Source organism: Aythya fuligula, chromosome 5, assembly GCF_009819795.1.
Source record: "Aythya fuligula isolate bAytFul2 chromosome 5, bAytFul2.pri, whole genome shotgun sequence".
Lineage (NCBI taxonomy): Eukaryota > Metazoa > Chordata > Aves > Anseriformes > Anatidae > Aythya > Aythya fuligula.
In genome coordinates this window covers 24,469,563-24,482,408 of record NC_045563.1, presented here as the reverse complement: position 1 = coordinate 24,482,408, position 12,846 = coordinate 24,469,563, and the positions used below count along the sequence as shown (strand labels likewise).

General features: G+C 35.7%; 1 protein-coding gene across 3 annotated transcripts in view; it reads left to right on the top strand.

Moving 5' to 3' along the window:
* SLC25A21 (solute carrier family 25 member 21) overlaps positions 1–12,846 on the top strand; it is a 251,729-nt gene that overhangs the window by 48,706 nt on the left and 190,177 nt on the right. Inside the window, exon 1 of one of the 3 annotated variants that reach the window (XM_032187583.1) lies at positions 3,189–3,242. The exons of the other annotated variants lie outside the window; for them this stretch is intronic. The gene's annotated coding sequence lies outside the window, so the exon portion shown is untranslated. Of the gene's footprint in view, positions 1–3,188; positions 3,243–12,846 lie in introns of those variants that run through there. 3 annotated transcript variants of the gene reach the window in all.

The window sequence follows — 12,846 nt, the reverse complement described above, 5'->3', positions numbered from 1 at the left end:
AACAGATTTAAACATAAGCTAGTCTCAAGCTTTCCATTACAATTAAATTAAGCAATGTAGATTCAATAATAAATTTAGGTGTCTAGCCCCACCACCCTGTGTAAATACAGAACACACAAACAGGAATAAACAGTATTCATCATTCAAGATGCAAAGCACAAAATCATAACCAGAGACCAGCTGTATCTATGCATTTGAGGAAGTGCTGGTGGCAACTGGTTTAGTTCCTGCTTGTGACAATCCAGATTTCTATTACTTTTAGAGCCAGCCAGTGGAACACTGGTGAGAAGTTTTTGGCATGAGTAGTCCAGCTGAAGTCAAAAAGATCAGTTGTGTTTCTTCCCGTTTTCTGTATGATCATTTTGGGAGGGTTGAGGCCCACATTAACCAAGGCATATCTTCCAGCCATGAGGCTTGACAGAGTGAGGACCCTCCCTGTCCCCTGGCAAAGCTTGCAGCAGAGTGTGAGATTCCTGAGGTCATGGCTTGCAAGAAGATAGTTGCTGGGGAGTGGTTAGGGCCATCATATGCAATGGGAAATGTCTTTTTTTTTTTTTTTTTTTCTTCTCTTACTGTTCTCAAAACAGAAAATAGCATTGCTGACCTTTACCAAAATAATTAAGCACTTCAGAAGTGAAATTAGACTGAAATTGGATGGTTGGAAGGGACATAAGTAGAGGGAAAAGATGTTGTAGACAGAAGGCAATGAAATGAAAGGCCCAAGCAGATGAGACTGCAGCCTCATTATGTGGCTCAGGCACCTGAGTAATGAAGAGCACTATGAGTGTAGAGATTTTACTTTATTTTTTGAGCAGAACTGGAGAGAGTTCCTGCTCTTGTAGCTTGTTGTAATACCTAGCTTCTTCCCTAAGCCCTGTATATTTTAATTATGTACAATATTGTTTACTTCTGTACCCATTCCATTTTTAAAATTCCAAATAGTCTATCAAAAGGGCTAAGATTTTGGAAAAAACTGTCAGAAGTCTATGAAGTCTCTTATGCCAGCAGAAAATTCAAAGTAAGTATGGTGGGAAACACTTACTTCAGTATCTTATAATGGTAACAATTTTTGTGGATGTGTCTGACTTGATTTTTCAGTATATTTCTCTGTTAGGTGTATGCTATACCATTAGGTTTCTGTAGAAAAGTGTATGGTGTGCTTTTGTGGAGTGTTACATTGAATTTTTCTCTGCTTTAGCATAAAACTGTAATTGATGCACAAATTTTCTCAAGGAAATTTTTCAATTTTTTGTAGCATGGTGAGTTTTGGTGAAATTTAATCCACTTTAATAGCTAGTACCATGGTTGAATCAATGTGACAGTTCTTTTCTTTGGTCGTTTCTGCTCCAGTATTGTGTTACTACACAATTTCAGAACAGAATAACTCCTTTAGCATATGAAAGATTGAAAACTGGCTAAATCCCATTCTTTTGATGGCTTTTCAAATTAGAAGTCATGTACCTATCAGTAAAATGTTACTTGAGAACCCACTGAGACTGCTAGGTTGGCAAAGGTCTTTGTGGATATTTCTATGTCCTTGTCAAGGTAGGCTACCGAAATCTGCCCAGTTAGAGGATTCTGTGTCGTGTCTGATTCATGTGCAGTGGCATCCAGTGACCAGTCTGCAGATGTTTTGAACTGATTCTCGTAGGAGACAAAGACATTAAATCATTTAAGAAATCCAAGGTGAAGGAAAATGTTTGTTTTCTTTTTTTGCCATTTGCACTCTCTAACCATCAAAGATCAACACAACGATCCAGCAGTACTTTGAGGATTCATGTCGCCCTCGACCTTTCCTGGGCTTAGTCAGAGCCAGCTGCTGTACAGCTGGGCAGTGACTTGCATTATGTGTAAGGACACTTGCAATTTGACATTGCTGATAGCCACATACTGAGATACTGACAGCAGTGTAACATATTTTTAATAATGGAGCCCAAGATTTATTCCCTCTTTTTCAATCATCTTCTATAAAAGTTGAGGAGAAATTCAGAAAAGGTTTTTCTAACTCTTACTGGTGAAGAGTTTTAACGAAGCCACCTCTTCTCTGGATCCTATTACAAAAGAAGCTTTGGAAGCATTGTAGTGCTGAACACTGTGCTCCAGATGTGTGCTGGTGGAGGGAGATGTCATGTAATGCGGATGTCAAAATGGCAAAGGAATCAGGTATTTGCCTCTGTTCATTGTCACAGTAGGTCCTCTATTTTATTATGGCTATCCCTAGCAAAGGCACAAGAAAGAATATGGATTGCAACACACACAAAGTATCAAACAGTAAAAGTCACGTGTTGCTGGATCTTGTCATCACTGTTTAAGAATTTGTCATCTGAAACTTCAAAATATTATTGTAAGACTCATTGCATTCTGACTGCAGGAGTAGCTGCATTTTGGTGTTGGATGAGCTCATCTCTGTGTGTGTCAGTATGTGAAAGCAAAATTTAATGAAGAGGGGAAAACATCATTGATCTTGAAATGAAAGACACTGTGTGAATAGAACAACACAAAATGTCAACAGAATGTTTCTGGGGTTGAAATAACTGTTTCTTCATCTTTTCACCTACTTTCTTTGTTCCACATTTGAATATTCTAAAGGTATAGAAGAATTAGGAAAATTCTGGAGAACTAACTCATGTTTCGTTCTGAATGAAACAGGGAAAATATCAAAGTTTGAAAGAATTAAGTCTACTTCCTGTTAGTATCAATAGAAACTGAAACTTCTGTCTACACCATTTTTGATAAGGAGCAATATCCATGTAATAATGTTTAAAAATCGTAGCTTTTTTTTTTTTTTTTTTTTTTTTTTTTTTTTCAGAAACAGAAATGAGATTATATGTACAACTGCAAAAAAGATGTCCTTGATACATATGCCACGTATGCCAGACTTAAGAGGGGCAGGATCTAGCTGTTTGCCAATGAACAGTCTACATTGGATCTATTGCTATGACAGCCATCATTGAGAAACGATCAATTTTATCATGTTTCAAAAGAGATGGTTACTTGGATATTACAGCAGTCCTTACAGTTGCCTTGTGGAACTGTTTCAATGAATATTCAAGACTCTGCATTTCCCTACAACATCCAGAATTAAACAGTAGAACTTAGCGTGAAATACTGGGGAATAGTCATGCTAAAGACCTCTTCTGTATTCCTGTATGGTGTCCAAAGAAGGCTAGATCTCTTCTTAAGAAATGAAACACTCTGGATTGATGCCCTCCATACCAGCATATAACACACTGTACTTTCAGGTGAGCCTCTGAAATTTTAAGCAATACAGGCATGCTTTGTAGCCTCTTTCTAATATTTTGTTATTTTTGCATAATGACAGTTTTCAACACTGCTGCTGAAAGGTAACTGCAAAGCGGAGCTTGTGTGTACCTCCTATCAGATGCTGAAACACTTCTGAATTGAGGAAATATTTGAATCCTAATCGCTAAGGTTTCCTTAAAAAAAAAAAAAAAGGTAGCTGAGGCTGATCATTGCCTCCTTTGTTAGTGGTGATTCAAAAGCACCCACAGTCATATTTTCAGATTCTGGTCAGTGTGTTCATGTTATGTCCATGTCCGTGTTATGTTGTAGGTTTGCATATTGCATTGGGTCCCTCATGTGGCTTATGTGCTGCTTTATTCAAGTTTTGATACCTGGACAAGCTTAAGAAGGAATTAATTTGTTTGTGAAAGGCAGATCTTGATGGGTGCGGAAGCATCACTGGGAGCTTAAGGAACACCAAGCTTAGAGGTTTGCCTTTGGAGTTAGGTAGCTCTGTTTGGAAACGGGTGCATTTATTGTCTCAAGTCTTATTTTAGAAGTTTATGTCCTCTAGCATAGTTGTTTCATATTTTCATGGAAATCAATAGTCAATATATTAAGTTAACTTTGTTGAATTTAAATGCCAATGAAAGACTTCTGTCACTTTCATTGAGATTAAGACTGCCTCATGGTCTATTTAATGACAAGGAGTCCTACTTTCACTCTCCACCTTGTTTATTCTTTCTTTTAAAAGAAGTACTTTTTATGTGCATCTGTGAACTGCCACGTGGGAATGGAAGTCTCTTCATACATAGATATTTGACTTCCAGCTGTCTCAGCACATGATGTCATTCATTGATCCAGAATGTGTTTGTGCATAAGAAAATGTAGCAGTAGGTTTTAGCCATTATCTGGTAGAGTTCTCTCTTATTTTGCCCTACCTACAAAGCACCTTAAGATCAGCAGATGAGAAATCAGACTGATTATGCCCTTCTATTTTTCTCTCCTTCCATCTAGCTGCTTCAGTTATTGGGCACTTGTTTCAAAACAGAGCGGGGACTTCACTTGTTTCCAGTCAGTTGTTCTGCAATGCTGTTGGGGTAGAGGTTGTCTGTTTGTGTGCCTTGATGCTTTGCATAGCCAAAGTGCCTTTATTGGCCTCTCTTGTATGTGTATTTAAGCAATGTCAATATGAAAATTGCTCCTTGGCAAAGAATATGAAGAAAGGGTTTCGGATTGATGTTTGTTGCCTGTTTTGTGTTAGAAATTCAGAAAGATTTGCATAGAGCCTACTCTAATTTAAAAAGAATAAAGCGAGTCAGTTTACTACTAATCTTGCTTGAGTCTGCCCAATCTTTATTGACATCAAAAAATTTATCAGCAGTGTTTTTAGAAGTCTTTTCCTGTAGCATATACTCAGTTATTATCACATTTTTAGACTGTATATGTGCAAGTTTTGTTTTGTCAAAGGTTTTATTTGCATATATCTCAACTGAGAAAACAGCAAACAGAACAAGAGAATGGTATGATGGATGGGTAACATAAGGACACTTGAAATACCTGTTTGCAGTTAATCTATGCAGTTAACCTGCCCTCCAATTCATTTTTTCCCTCTAATAAATTACTGAGCTGAATCCAGTGTTTACTTGGAGCTGACCTTAAATCACCTGAATCATTTGATTTGAGATTTCTGGTTGATCTTGAAAGGAAGATTCAGAAAGAATAAACACCTTGATTTGTAATAATTTGTGGGGATTATGTTGTTGTTTAATAAAATATTTTTCAATGTTACTTTCATGTTTTTAGAATTAAAGATTCAGTCCAGCAATGTACAATAATCATTTCTGACTCAAAAATTGTAGCCAGGGTGTAAGAGATAACCAGATACTTTGTTGACTTTCTGGAGCTGAAATCCTAGTACATTGGTTTGAAATCCTAGTACATCCCAGAACACACATGGTGTTTCTTAACTTTTTAGCATTAAAAATGATGCTCCATTAAATGTTTTCATGTACTTGTACACTATTTGATGGCCAACAGGCCAACCAAGAATATCATGGTAATTAAATTATTAACATAAATTACTGATTCATTATTTGCTAGTCAATAAAGGCATGAAAGCAACTAATAAAGCCACAATGTACTTTGGAATTAATGTGGAATCACGTATCAAGCTTAGATTAATCAAATGTCTACCATGCTTTCTTTCAGAAGTTTTTCAACTTAGAAAAAATAAATTTAGTAAACTTGAATTGTGTGCTACTATTGGTATGATAAGCCCTTAAGAGAATGTATCCTGTGAAGGAATATCTTCTTTTAAGAATCTGAATCATTTTTCTGTGTGCTAAGGTAGAGCATTGTAGTCCAAGGAGTAGACTATTAAGCTAAGATGCTTTATTACTGACTCTTACTTTAAAAAGTTGTTTTCCAATGTATTTATGTGAAAATGCAGTTGGAGTGACTAGAGGTGAAATATCATTTGGTTGGCATAGATATTCCAGTTTTATTTTAATTAAATTTTGTGTAATTGTCAGAAGAATAAATAAATGAGCATTTAAAAGGTTTATAGGTAAGTTTTTAGAAGGCTATGTTTCCGGCATATTTTTATACAGTGGAATTTTTGATGCTACAGTAAATTAAGAAGTTGGATGATTTTCATATGATATCCTGTTTCACTAATACAGAATAACCTTGAGCCACAGTAGGGCAATAATTACCAAACTTAGAGACAAACTCAGCCAAACAGCTGTTTTCAGTTTGTTAGGAGATCCATTTGATTTACTCTTTTGGTCAACTTTCATTACTTTATAAGACAAAATTTCACTGGATATTTTAACCCTGAATTCCCAATCTTGTTTGCTGCCTGCTATAAAATTGCATGCTTGAACTGTCCCAGCCACTCAACATGTGGGGGAGCTACTGTTGTGTTTTACGTTGATCCCAGTTTTCATGATAAGTGATTTCAAATACTATGTTCAGCCCTAGACTTATTTCTGTATGCCTTTTCTGTGTTTTCCTGTGGCAATGGAAACTGAAATACCTCAAGTAAGGTCACTGCTATGCACTTTGGTTCTTTTTCATCAAGTGAGGTGGATCGCATCACTATGACTATTTGGCACACAAACTGACACACAGATTGTCACAGTTTGTTTGTTGTTGTTATTTTACAAGGTCAGCACATCTGCTGTCCCACCCTGAAGTTTCCTACACTTCCCAGGTTTTGTTGCTGTGAAGCTTGAAACTTAATGCTCACCCCTATCTAGCACTTAAATCAATTAGACTTAACTATGTCTACATCTGAACTATCTTTGTAGTATTTTACACTGCTAGCGTGACATCAGTATGATGTATCAATAATACAGTGATTGTCAGAAACAGTTTTTACAGCATTATGTGTTCCCGAAAGGAGAATCCAGAGACATAAAATTGTCAGGTCCTCTTCCTCTTTTTGCACATTTTTTCCTTATTGTTATTCCAATATTGCAGATTCTCTTGGCATTTCTGTCTATTATAATGTAAGAACATCTTAGTATATCTGGAAAATGACTTATTTCATGCCTGAAAGTGAAACAGCTGGCAAAATCAAGAAGTTTCTGATAAGTTTATTTACAGCATGAGTTCTATTATTGCAGTCTGTTTTCTTTCATGGTAGTCTAAAAAGCAGGCATGGGAAAGGGAAGCTGTTAAATGTATCTCACATCTTTGGAACTAGTTTTAAAAAAGTTGTTTTTATACGTAATTGTTGATTTTATTTATTTATTTTTATTTTCTTTTACATTTTCAGTAATTACATTTCCTGCCCCTTCTGGTTATGTTTTTCCATTTAGAAAAGATAGTATTATGCCTCATTACTCGTGTTCCTCATTGACCACACTCAGCAATTCTGTACTCTATCCCTTACTGTCCTGCTTTGAAAAGTCAAACTTTTCAAAAAATGAGGGTGACAAATAGTGCACTTCTCATGGTGGCAGTTTCTGTGTAGTTGTGACACATGAATATTACACATGAATATGACACATGAACATGATTTTTTTTTTTTTTTTTCATGGCCTTTCTTGTCTTTGGAGCAATAATTAAGTATATGCTAGATACAGTAGTAGTATGTTATATGCTCTTAGAAGGTAGAATTTTAGTCTCATATAAATACAGAAGGTAGAATTTTAGTCTGAAGTCAAAGGGGTTTAGTTGTATAGGAAACAAACCTGTTATCATTGTTCAATAGCCAGTTCACCCCACCTCCAGTGCACTGACTCTAGTTGGGTTTTAACTTGACAGATTCAAAACTACTCTTAGTGGTGTTGTATCCTGTCTCAATGATGGGAGAAACAGTTTGGAGCAGTATTTAGGAACCTCCTGACAATGCTGTCCCAGATATTTTCTTGTTAAAGTGTTATAGCAGTTTGTTATTATGAAGACTGGTTCTTTCAAACATCACTCAAGCAAATTTTACATGTTGTTTAAACAAAAGAAATAGGGATGAGTTATTGGAACTGTGTCTCTTTTAACCTTATTAATGCTGTCAGCATAGATAAGAATGGACTTTTCACTAGAATCATAGGAAACTGAGTTTTTACCTGTCAGCTCTGAAAAGCCGGTGGCTTTTGAGTGTAAAACAGCTTGCAATAGGCAAAACCTCGGAGTGACTAGTGCAGTGAGCATTTTCTTACTCTTTCTGGAACTTTTTGTGCACCAAGTCAAAACAGTATGATGAGATACAGGGACTCCTCCTTTCTTTTTACAGGTTTTGTGTGATTTTCCTACATTAGACAAACTTAGAGGTTTTCTTGGAGTAACTTGTTGTTGTTGTTGTTGTTTTCCCCAGCTAAATGACAAACTCCAAACAGAGCCATAGTTTTGATCCAAGCCCCTGATTTTAAGTCCTTAGCTCTATGTTCTTTAGGTGGAAGGACAGCATAGTCTTCCCCTAGTGATTATTCTTTGCCTGTCTTGAAGCCCAAGACTGTTCCAAATCCCCCAGCTAACTTCTGCATACCAAGAAGAAGCCTAAACTCAGATTTTTCTCTTGTTCTGTGAAATTCCTTTTCATTCTTCCTGCCTGCAGTTAATCACTCTACAGTTGCCTCAGCCAGGATCTGAGGGTTCTTTCTTTGCTTTCTTAGCTTCCCATATGTAATCTTTCATAGAGCAAACAACCCCCAAAACAAACAAACAAAAAAAATCTCATCCTGTTTTTACTTAGCCAAGATACCTGTGTTTTAGAGTTTCTGTCTTTGCCTAGAGCCAGGAGGGAAAAAAACACCAATACCCATTGTAACCCAGAGGGGCTAAAGAGGAATTTTCAAGATTTTTATTTTTATTTTTTTTTCCAGGAAAGGTCATTTGATCTGATATTAGAAAACTCACAGAAATCTCTTTTTCAGGGAGAAGTGGACATACTCTACTAATGTTACAGGATAAAGAATTTCTCAGGTTTCACTGATCATTCCCAACAGTAAAACAGTTACACATTATTTCTGTACTTTCACATTCGTCAAAAAGTTATGTTCTTGCATCCTTTAATCCCTGGCAGAAACACCTATGTATCTTTAGTCCACATAATGCAGAATCTCAGTTTACCAGAGAGGCAGGTGCAAATTTCACTAGTTGCTGAGCTTAGCTAAGGCAATGAACCAAACACATGCTCTCTGAAGTGTTAAAAAAAATAAATAAAGTAAAAAAATAAAATAAAATTTGAAAAGTTAGAGAGGTGGAGAGGAAGCTTCTTTGTGGGAGCATCCCCAGTGGTGACCAAGCATTCTCTTGGCTTTCAGACTTTGAGCAGAAAGGGAGAAGACAAACAGTTGTGTTGTTACAGCTGAGCTCACTGATCGCAAGTTGTTTGGTTAGTGGAAATGTAATTTGTTTTATATTTCTTAGAGACAATGCTGTGCCAAAACTACTTTATGATCCTGAAAACCTATGTAATGCTGCATTCTCAGGTGATGTATTTGATAGTTAAGCATAGTTAATTTTGTCTCTATAGCAAAGATACTTAAACACTGTGAAAATTGTAGCTAAGATACTTATCATACCCCAAACTAAACTTAGGAGGCATTTGAATTGAACATAGAGGGAGAACAGAAAAAAATAACATTTGCTTATTTAAACTGCTTAATGGTACCCATGTAAAGATGGAAATTCCTGGGGACATTGTTAGTGAATACACAGGAAAATTACAAATTGAGTCCGTGCACTAGTTTCCAGATTCTGAGGGAAGTAACTGAGCTGTGACTCACTGAGGATCCATTTCAGTGAAGGAAGTACTCTTCTGAACAGTAAATGTGCGGCAATGCTCACTGCACTTCTACTTGACTGGTAGGAAATGTCAGTCATTGGCTGTTAGGCTTTTATGAATACAAGCAAATTACATGAGACTATAAACATATAGAAGGTGAAAGTACTGTGTTAAAATTCCTTTTGTGGTGATGATGGGAACAGATCTGCAAAAATATTTTGAAAAACATTTGATGTTGCACTGCCGTCTTTGAAGCAAAAATGCCGTATCACACATATGATGGTAAATGATAGACTGGACCACAGACTGTGTCGCTGTGAGTTCAGCAATATGAAATAAACAGTTTTGAAGTGCAAGTTTTGACACTTTTGAGGAAGGGGCTTCTGCACTCTTTACATAGTAATGCATTCTTAGTGGTTGCATACTTGGTACAATTCAGTCACAGACTGTGCAGGACTGAAGTGAGTCTTCTAGCAGATGGTGTTTGATAATGTCTACACATGGCTACATGTACTCAAAATTTTCCTGCTCATTCAGTCCTGTTTTTTTTAGAGTCTTTTAGAGCATTGTGCTGCTCATTCCACCTTTCCTGTCTGACTATACAAATTTAATTGTATAATTTTACTGTTACTATTGCATACTATTAATTGGCAAAACCAGTCATAATCAGCTAGGTCCTCTCCTGCCTTTTACTTAGGAGAGCTAAATGCATAAAAATACACTTCAACAACAAAGTTACATGAACCAATTGATGAACCAATAAATGAACCCTGTTCATTTGATAGGCATGCCCACACCCAATTTATTTTATGGCTGTGGAGCCTCATGCATGCAAAAAATCAGATGGAGAAAGACCACAACTGGAGAATAAATACAGATGGCTGATAGAGAGAAAGAAGGATTAAACTTCATATGAATGATGTTCTAATGATGATTGCTGATCCCTTTACTTAAGTGTGCCTCATGCCTTGTGAAGCAAATGATGGTATTCAGAGAAGTCTTGGGCTTAAGAATCAATTATATCAAATCCTAAGTAATAGCACTTGGACTGAACAAAAGATACTCAAAAGGCAGTGCAAGAAGTATTTTGATTCCACTGGCTAAAGACCATGATAAAGTTCTTCAGGATCCCCATTACTTCCCATCTGGAAAAAGTCTGCAACAAAAAGGAAATAGCATTGAACAAAATGGGGAAAATTAACAATACCACAGGTTAAAAATATCACGAATTAGGAAAAGAAACTCTTCAAAACAGTAAATACAAAATATATAGCTATTTTTTCAGAAAATTCTACTAATGCCAACTACAGAATTACAGGCCACTGTGAAAAAATCTGCAATACTTTGTAATGTACATATCAGTGCAGCTTTATGTACTCTGGTGCGTAAATGGTGTGTGAAAAATATAAAATGTAATTGCCCTTCAGCAGCAATGTCAAGAACCACTTAACTGTTTATCAAAGATTTAATAATCTCAAAATGGTGATAAGGTTAAATTAGCAAAGCTTTAGTTTCTTCCAATTTAAATATCCCTGTCTACTAAAGATGGCAGAATTCACTGTTTTCCCCCAGTTCAGTGTAAACATGCATTCAGGTTCATGTTGGAAGTGGAAACCTGCTACTGAGGGTTGGAGGATAGGAGAGTGAAGCTTTTCTTATATGTGAAAATTTTGCATACTAACCAAAACAGTACAATAGTAATTTTTTATTGATTTAGACTACTCTTTTTAGAATCTTTAGGAGAACTGGTTAGGCTTTATGTCTGGTAGAAGACTTCTAGTTAGTAGAGCATGGCTGAAGTTACAGTCTCTGTAGAGAAGGTAAAGACTTCTAGTCAGCAATTAGTGTCGATTTAAATTCTTGTCATTTTCCAAGAATGAGAAATTTTGTTGATTTTATTTTGTATGCTGGTCACTGCTGAACATGGAATGCTTTTACACATGTCTGTAATTTTATCATTTTAATGAGAATTTATATGCAGTGAATTTTGCCTAGATGACTACATCACAGAATACAATGAAAATATAATACAAATTCATAGCTTTTGCTCTGATGATTAGAGAGAATAATTGAAATGGTGAGTCACATTCTGCTGTCTTTAACAACACTGATTTTTCCATACAAATCTATGTGTGTTTGTAGGGTAAGAAACACAGGATCTGATTTGTTCTACTTTTTTTTTTTTTACTTTTTTTTTTTTTCCCCATCTTCATGTTAAACACAGTACAGTTATAACTGTCTTTAAGTAAAAGTAGGTAAATTTCAAGGATTATGATTTCTTGCTGAAGCACACATAATTATTGTGCCACTATTTCAATAAGAACTACTAGATAAGGACTGTCATGAGGTACATTTAGTAAGTCAAAGCTCTTTTCTTCTGGGACTCCCCCTGCTTTAAGGATCACTTTCTTTTACTCTGTAATACTCTGCTAGAATTTCTTACTGTAGGCCAGCAGATTTCTCAGATTTCTTCACAAATAATCAGCAAATGTAATAGGTTACAGATTTTAATTGTGTAAAATGGCAATGGTAACTCTAGCTGATAAGTCCTGTATAAAGTACGTTAATCCTTGTTTGCAGGTTGAAAAGATATATTTATATATATTGTAAAAGTTTGTGTACATATGCAGTACACAATGCAGATAGAATGGCCAGTAAAGAAATAGATGACCTCAAGAAATGTCTGATTTAACAAATGTATATCTTTAAATTGGAAATCTAATTATTTGCCTTAGTTTTGCACTGCTTGGGAACTTAATGCAAGACTATGTTAAATAAACTTATTTCCGTTTTTCATTTAACCTGAGGGTTATGGTATGACCAATCTGTTTTATATCCTCAATCAACAGATGATTGTATTTGGTAATAATTTATCAAGAATAAAAATCTGTTTTTGAAACTAATCACCTCATGTTAGGTCTGCCCTTTTTCAAAACCACCATCTGATATTCATTTTGTCTGCAAGACAAACATTCTGATGAAAATGCATCTACCACAGGATATAGTCAGTGGAATGAAGCAGTTCTACTCGTTGTATATATTTAGAATATTTTGTTTTTTTCAACAGATGGACTAAATTTTAGTATTAAAGGAAAAAAATCAATAAACAAATTTGAACAAGTATCTTTTGCATTTCTGATTAGTTTTTAGCAAAATATCCTGTGGAATTTGAGGGTCAACCTGGGCCATAGCTGAGATAAAAGATTTGAAAGGTTACTTTAACTGTTTTCTGCATATGACACAACAAAGCTATGTCTTGAAGTCAGAGGGAGTGCTGAGTATGCTTTTGAATTTTGGCCCACTGAGTTTAAATGTTGGGGTTTTCTTTTGGATGTTGGTTTTTAGCTAATGTTCTCAGAATTGGCTGC